Genomic DNA, 9,153 nt, shown 5'->3' with positions numbered 1-9,153 from the left:
CTGATATTCTTCAGAATGAACTTAAACCTATCTTCAGCAAGGGGTTTTGTGAAGATATCAGCCCACTGATGTTCTGTATCCACAAAGTTTAAAGAAAGAACACCCTTCTGAACATAGTCCCTAATGAAGTGATGTTTAATATCAATATGTTTAGCTTTGGAATGTAAGATAGGATTCTTAGATAAACAAATACCAGAAGTATTATCATAGAATATAGGAATGTTACTCTCATATATCTAATAATCTTCTATCTGACTCTTCATCTAGAGCATCTGTGTACTACATCCAGCAGCAGCAACATATTCTGCTTCAGTTGTAGATAGGGCAATTGTGGCTTGTTTCTTGCTGTACCAAGAAATCAGATGACTTCCTAGAAACTGACAGCTTCCAGAAGTACTTTTCCTTTCAACTCTATCTCCAGCGTAAACAGCATCACAATATCCTACTAAGTTGTATTCTTCAAATCTTCTGTAGACTAAGCCAACATTAGTAGTACCTTTCAGATACCTCATAATTCTCTTAACAACAGTTAAGTGAGATTATCTAGGATCTGATTGGAATCTAGCACACAGGCATACACTAAATAAAATATCAGGTCTAGAAGCAGTAAGATATAGAAGAGATCCAATCATACCTCTGTAGAGCTTCTGATCTACCTTCTTACTTACCTCATCCTTACCTAATACACACGTTGGATGCATAGGAGTCTTTGCTTCTTTGCTTTCTGAAAGATTAAACTTCTTCAGAAGTTCTTTCACATACTTGGTCTGATGAACATACGTTCCTTCAGAAGTTTGATTGATCTGGATCCCAAGGAAATACTTGAGTTCTCCCATCATGCTCATTTCAAACTCTTCCTGCATAGACTTAGCAAACTCCTTTCTAAGTGTAGCATTAGATGTTCCAAATATAATATCATCAATATATATTTGACAAATTAAAATATCCTTTTTAAAGGTTTTACAGAAGAGAGTTGTATCCACTTGTCCTCTAGTGAAACCATTATCCAGAAGGAAAGAACTTAATCTTTCATACCAAGCTCTGGGAGCTTGCTTTAGACCATATAATGGTTTCTTTAATTTAAAAACATGTTCTGGAGACTTAGAGTCTTCAAAACCAGGAGGTTGGTGGACATAGACTTCTTCATCTATATAACCATTTAAGAAGGCATTCTTAACATCCATCTGATATAAAGTGATGTTATTCTGAGTGGCAAAAGAAATTAATAAGCGAATAGATTCTAACCTGGCCACTGGTGCAAAGGTTTCTGTATAGTCAATACCTTCTTGCTGACTATAGCCCTGAGCAACCAGTCTGGCTTTGTTTCTTACAACTTCTCCTTTCTCACTTAGCTTGTTTCTGAAGACCCACTTTGTTCCAATGATGTTAAATCCTTTTGGTTTTGGAACCAGATCCCAAACATCATTCCTTTTGGCCTTTTGAAGTTCTTGAAGTTCTTGAACTTTCTCTGATTTCTTTTCCAGAGTTGATTTACTCTTCTAGATATTAGAGATAGTTCATCTTCTGATTCTGACTCTTTAGAATCTTCTTCTTCAGCCTGAAAAGCGTTAGTGCATTTTTTATTACTAGATTTTAATGCAATAGACTTACCTTTCTTCTGAGGTTCATTTGCATCCAGCTCAATTTCATGACTCCTCAGGGCACTGATCAGCTCCTCAAGAGAAACTTCATTCAGATTCTTGGCAATCTTGAATGCAGTTACCATGGGTCCCCATCTTCTGGGTAAGCTTCTGATGATCTTCTTTACATGATCAGCTTTGGTGTAGCCTTTATCTAGCACTCTCAATCCAGCAGTCAGAGTCTGGAATCTTGAAAACATTACTTCAATGTTGTCATCTTCCTCCATCTTGAATGCTTCATACTTCTGGATTAGAGCTAAGGCCTTTGTCTCCTTAACTTGAGCATTTCCCTCATGAGTCATCTTTAAGGATTCAAAGATATCATGAGTTGTTTCTCTGTTTGTTATCTTCTCATACTCAGCATGAGAGATATCATTTAACAATATGGTTCTAGACTTGTGATGATTTTTGAAGTCTTTCTTTTGAGCATCACTCATGGCTTGTCTAGAAATCTTGACACCTTGAGCATTTACAGGATGTGTGCAACCATCCAGCACTAGATCCCATAAGTCACCATCTTGACAAAGAAACTAACTTTCGAGTCTATCTTTCCAGTATTCAAAGTTTTCACCAACAAAAACTGATGGTCTATTATAGCCATTGAAACTATTGCTTCCATTACCATTGTTGTTTTGTTCAGGAGTAGGAGTAGATGAATTTGTTTCAACCATTTTGACTTTGTGTTTTTCTCCCTGAATCTTTTGTCTAACACGGTTAAGTGCCTGCACCTAGAACCGGTGCTCTGATACCAATTGAAGGATAGAAAAACACTTAGAAAGGTGGGGATTAAAAAAGTGTATCTCAAAAACTTGGAAGATAAAACAAAAACAATCAACACAATGATTTTTATCCTGGTTCGTTGTTACCCAAACTACTCCAGTCCACCCCCTTAGAGTGATTTACCTCAATTGAGGATTTAATCCACTAATCCAACTGATTACAATGGTTTTCCACTTAGATAACCTCTAAGTCTTCTAGAGTCTACAGATCACAACTTGATCACTCTAGGAATCCTTTTACAATCAATGTAAAATAAAGTTTACAAGAGTTTGAATGCTTCTAATAAAGCTGTAATCACAACTGTGATATTTCTCTTAGGTTCTAAACTTAACACTCACTAAATATTACAAAGAGTTTGTGAGGTTGAAGATGAAGTTCGTAAGCTTTTGAATTTGACAGCGTTTCTGTATATTTTTCTCAAGTGTTGTATTCAGCTTCTGGACAGAACTTCTATTTATAGGCGCGGAGAGGAAATGACCGTTGGGATGCATTTAATGCTTTGCGTGAATAATACAACGCTGCATTTAATGTTTCACACTTTTGTAAACTATCTCGAGCCTTGCTTTTGATGCTTTTATTGACTTTGCCTTTTGTAGCTTCTAACGTTCCTTTTGTCAGTCAGAGATTTGACGTTACATCCTTTCATCTTGTATTTTCTTTCTGGACTCAGATTATGTAGATAACAACGTTTGAATATCAGAGCCATCAGCTTTGGTGCAGAGCATATTCTGTCCTCTGACTTTGAAGAGCTTTGAGCGTGATACCATCAGAACTTCAGAGCTTGTTCTTCTGACTTCCACTCTTCTGATGCTTTCCAGTTCATGTTCTGATTCTGCATGACCATCTTCTGATGTCTTGCCAGACCATGTTCTGATGAAGCCATCCAGAACTTTCTGAGTCAGTTGCTTCTGAGTGCTGATTTGTGCATACTCTTTATATATTTCTTGAAATGGAAAATGCAAAGGATTAGAGTACCACATTGTCTTATACAAAATTCATACATAATGTTATCATCAAAACAAAGAATATTGATCAGAACATTTCTTGTTCTAACAGGGACACCATGGCAATTAAAGTTGCAACCCTTCAATCAGATTCTCTCACATCAACGTGCGTCCCACATTTTCTTCTACACGTCAATTTCCTCAACTGAAACATCTTCTTTTTCCATCTTGTAAATAGATTTTCTCATTTTCAATTCCTCTTTTTTCTACTTCCTGCTAAAATACCTTTTGCATTTGAATCATCAACTCTCTTAGCAAACACAAAACCCTTCCCCATTCTTCAAATCCTTTAAACACCTCAACAATGACTCCCTCAAAATCAAAGAACACCATGGAAAACATGAGTTCTATGGAAACTTTACCATTGGCAACTCAAATCTCGAAGCCATTGTTGGTGGGGAATCAAGATTGAATATTCACTTGAGCCTAAAATAGAAAAACACATAACCAACGCATAAAATGAAAAAGAAAACAATGAAACGATTAACAATATAAAGCAAAGACAAATAAATTCAACGGTAAATAAATGACTAAAAACCACAAATCAAACTCCCCCAAACTTAAATTGTTGCTTGTCCTCAAGCGACAATTATAAGAGCTAATGAAATTTACATCATACTGGTACTCATACGCGAGACTTTTGTTTATATTTGTCAAATGGTAGTTTGTTCGGTATTCACACGACGCAAAGAGTTTTTGCAAGAACATTTTAAACCTGAGCTCCACTTTTGGATACCTCTCTAACTATGATTTGTACTTAAGTCTTTTCTTTCGATTTTCCTCCCTTTTCATTCGGACAATCAAATTAAGGCAATGGAATTTATCATAATCATCACATGCACAAGACTAATCAAGAATTTTTGTTTGGGCACCATATTTGCAGCTATTGATACAATTAGTTATTATGAAATTTTCAAAACTTTTTAGTTTATATATTGTCCTTATTTGGACGACGTTTAGGGATCAACCCCTTTTGGGCTGAATAACCGGTCAGGGTTACCTAACTTAGCGAGTCGGTTGCCTTTTACCGCCTTTTCATCATTTGGTGCCAACATTATTTATTTCCAAACCACTCATACATGCATGTGAATATAAATTATGCCAGACTATCAAAATAAACTACTTAAGGAGTACTTCTCAAGATACAAGCACTATGGTACAAACCTACACGATAGACTCGTATCGCTTTTTAGGAAACCACGGGTGTTCAAACAAACCCCCTTTTTGTCACATTATTCCAAACTTCATACTGTCAAACAACCATCCCTTCATCTCTATATATTATTCTCGATCGCTTTCAAGTTCAAAAACTCTTATGAAATACAAAAAATTCATAAAAAAATTATGTCAAATTTGGGAAGAACTCAATGTCTGGTTTTACACATAGCATAACAACACCATAAAATAAAAATGCAAAGATTAAATCCCCCAAAACTTGAACTAAACATTGGCCCCAATGTTTCAGAACAAGACCGAGATGGGTAACTCACAGAGGTTAATGCAACACCTACTGCTGCTTCCTAGCTTTCACCAAAAAGACCACATTTTTATTCCCTGAAAACAAAACAAACACAAAAAGAAAATTAAGTTATTAAAAGCGTGGGTTGCCTTCCATGAAGCGATTTGTTTAGCGTCGCATGACTCGACGGTCTATTACCCTATATTATGTAGGGTACTTCCTCTTCCACACCTTGTTGCTTGTCATTTCCGCAACCAAGAACTCATGTAAATGAAAAGTATCACCCCTTTTCTATTTAAATCATTTCCAACTTTCATCTCCTTATTTTGATGTTCCTTTTTCTTCTTTACTTCTTGAATGAACTTAAGGATTTTGATAGATGCATGAGATGAAGCCACCAGAGAGACTATACTTGAGACTTTTTATGGGAGAGGTTTTGAAAGTTTTCTTTCTCCTTCAAGTTTAATCATACCAATGGACGATTTATTACTTCCACCTGCACCTTGTTTCTTAATCTCCAACACCTTCAACGTTATCTCTTCATCAAACGATTTTAGCATCAGCGTCCCTTTTCGATATCAAAATTGCATTGACTAGTCAGCAAAAAGGGTCGACCAAGAACGATAGGAGTCTCTTCATCTTTAGGAATGTCTATGATTTGGAAATTAACTAGAAATACAAAATTGTCGATTTTCACTAATACATCTTCAACTATCCCATATGAATGCTTAATGGTGTGATCAATAAATTTCAATTTTCTCTCTCTCTCTCTCTCTCACTTATCTTTCCAATTCCAAGCATTTTGAAAAGAGATCATGGCATTAAGCTCACACTAGAACCAGAATCAATTAGCACTTTCTTAAATGTTCTGTCATTTATAGTGCAAGGTATTGCAACCGGTCCATGATCTTTCTTCTTACTTGGGATCCTCCTTTCAAGCAAGCTTATACCACACTTTTCAGTCACACTTTCTGGCTCATCTCTCACTGGTATCTTCTTAGAAATCGACTCTTTCATAAAAAATTTGTACAAGGGAATTTGCTCAAGTGTTGCAAAGAAAGGCACATTAATCTCTAACTTTTTGAATAGTGTAGCAAATTTCTCAAATTCTTTCTCTTTCGAATCCTTGTTTGCCACTATAGTGGGGAATGGTAATTTCATCATTGGTTTAGCCTCCTTCTTATTTTTCTCTTTATTTGGCTTTATCGGTGGCATAACTTCTTCGGGCTTTTTCTTATTTTCCCTCACTTCCAGATCCATCTCTATGACCAAATTGTCATATGTTTCCTTTTCTTCCTCAGATTATGACACTTTTTGGCTTCTAGTTGTGACAGCATTCACATTTCTTGATTTTTTGGATTTTGCACAATTGAGCTCGGAAAGGTACCCTGTGCCTACAAAGATAGATGTTATGTTATCTGACCCACTTGAACTTCCAAATTTTTTATTGAAGTTGTGGTGCTCCTTTGGCTGCTTCTTGTATCTTCTTGAAACTGAGAACAGTGTGCAACCATTTTCTCTATAGCTACTTCACGTTCTACCTTTTGAGGAGCCTGGTGTTGCTGTTCTTTCCAAGAGAAGTTGGGATGATTCTTCCACCCTGGATTATAGGTGTTAGACTAAGGGTTGTTTTACTTCAAGAACTTGATCTCTTTAATTTGTTGAGGAGTTGAAAAATAGTACACAGTTTGGTGAGGTCCATTACAAATCTCAGCTAACAGTCTGAGCAGGTTGAACTTAACCTACCTGTTGTGTACCTATATTCATAGCATAGCCTTCAATTTCTTTTCCACTTCTGCAGCTATTGTATCTTCTACCCGAATTTTATTGGTTTCCAACTTCAGATCAATACCTCCCCCAGGTTTACTAGTACACCTGTCATACAACTCCAAATGCTCATTTGTAGCTATCGCTTCAATGATCTTCTTAATACTAGTGGCTGCTGAGAAATTAGTTGAGCCACCAGCTACTGTATTGATCAACTGTTTTGTCTTTATTTTGAGCCCATTGAAAAACATTTGCATCTGTTCAGTCTGATCCATATTATGCGTCAGGCAAGCCACGAGGATCCTTTTGAATCTTTTGTAGACATCTCCTAAAGACTCACCCACCTTCTGCTTGAAGTTCAAGATTTCATACCTCTTTCTCAGAAATACCGATGCTGGAAAATACTCATTCAAAAAAGCCTTTTCCATCTCTTCCCATGATGTAATACTGCCCGCTGGGAGAAAATAGAGCCACCCTCCCGCCTCTTCAACTAAGGTAAATGGAAACATTCTGAGCTTCTTTGTTTCCTCAGTATGACCATCAATTTTCAAAGTAGTGCCCATGGTCAGAAATATCTGCAGGACAAATACTGAACAAAGTCATAATAATTACTGAAATCAACATCTCTGCCTAACAGGGGCCATGTCAAGCAACACAGGAACCCGTGTTGGGCCTCTGTCCAATTATTTCTTTTCGCAAGCTCCATGACGTGCAACACGACCCGTGTTGCACCGCTGACTTCCAAAATTTCTTGAATTTGTCCAAGCCTTCTTCCTGACACGACCCGTCTCAGGTGACACGGCCAGCCGTCTCAGGTGACACGATCACCCGTCTCAGGCCTTTTGAAGCATGATTTTGGCACTTCCTCCGAAACTCCGAGTTTTGCATTTTTTTCGCACTAATTTGTCCCGATATATTCATTTGAGCCTAAATAGTAAAACACACAACCAACACATAAAATGAAGAAGAAAACAATGAAACACTTAACAATATAAAGCAAAGACAAGTAAAATCAATGGTAAATAATGAGTAAAAACCACTAATCAAGGGCTCACACCAACAACCTCATATTAATAGTAGATCCAATCAGACGTACACCTAATATCCATAGATCTAGTATGGCCATCATGCTTTTTTTATGAAAGAGGCTTTGTCAGTGGGTCGGTGACATTGTCAAGTGTTGATACTCTGCATATATTCACATCTCCTTTATATATTATCTCTCAAATATTCTCATACTTTATAGTTGAATCAACAATTGTATTATCCTTTGAACTTTTCCAGATCACAACGCCACCATTTAAGAAAAACATATAACTAGATTGTAATCTAAAGTCATATTTATTTGTTCGGAATCTATCATTGGTGTGTTTTTTTACAATGAGCTCTTATTGACATCCATATGTCGAGAATGAATCTTTAGTCCTTTTCTAAAACATAAGGATATTCTTGACAGTAACCCAATTAACATCACCAAGTTCAGACTATTACCTAGTTGTTGAACTTAAAGCATATAAGACATTTGGTTGTGTACATAACATAGCATAAATTATAGGTCATATTGCATACACATATGGGATTTTATTCATGTGATCACTTTCTTCCATAGTTGAAGAGGATTGTGTTTTTGATAGACACAAGCCATGTTGTATAGGTATAAATCCTTTTTTGGAATCATTCATATTAAAGAATCTCACCACTTTGTCTATGTATATACTCTCAATTGAGCCTAGAAATTTTTACGATCAATCTCTTTAGATCCTCTAATATATAGGCTGATTTCCCAAGTACTTCATAAAAAAGAATTTCACTAGCCATGTTTTCACTTGTTGCAAAGTAAGGACATTTCCAATGAGTAATATGTCATTTACATATAATATAGTAAACATCAATGTGCTCCCACTAACCTTCTTATAGACATAAGGCTCATCTTCGTCTTTTATGAATCCATACTATTTTAAAGTTTCAACAAAATGAATATTCCCACTTTTGGAGGCTTGCTTCTATCCATAGATTGATCGTTGTAACTTGCATTTCTTTTTGGCTTCTTCTGTTATCTCAAATCATTTAGGTTGTCTCATGTACACAACCTCAAGGAGATTCATATTAATGAAATCAGTATTGACATCCATCTTCCATATTTCATAACCATGATATGCAACAATAGCAAGTATAATCCAAATATATTTGAGCATTGAAACTTGTGAAAAGGTTTCATCATAATCAACACCGTGAATTTTCTTATAGTGCTTAATAACCAATCATGTCTTATGGGTATGTACCTTACCATACATTCCAGTCTTATTTTTGAATATACACTTTCATCCTATAGGAATAACTCCTACATAAGGCTCTACCAAGGTCCAAAGATCGTTTGTGTACATGGGATCCATTTCAGATTTCACGGCCTCTAGCCACTTCTCAGACTCATGACCAGTGATAGTCTCTTGGTTGGTCACAAAATATTAAGAATTGATCACAAAATTTTATTTGAAGTGTTTAT

This window comes from Vicia villosa, unplaced genomic scaffold (genome assembly GCF_029867415.1).
Source record: "Vicia villosa cultivar HV-30 ecotype Madison, WI unplaced genomic scaffold, Vvil1.0 ctg.002147F_1_1, whole genome shotgun sequence".
NCBI classification, from domain to species: domain Eukaryota; kingdom Viridiplantae; phylum Streptophyta; class Magnoliopsida; order Fabales; family Fabaceae; genus Vicia; species Vicia villosa.
Note: the sequence above shows the minus strand (reverse complement) of the source record.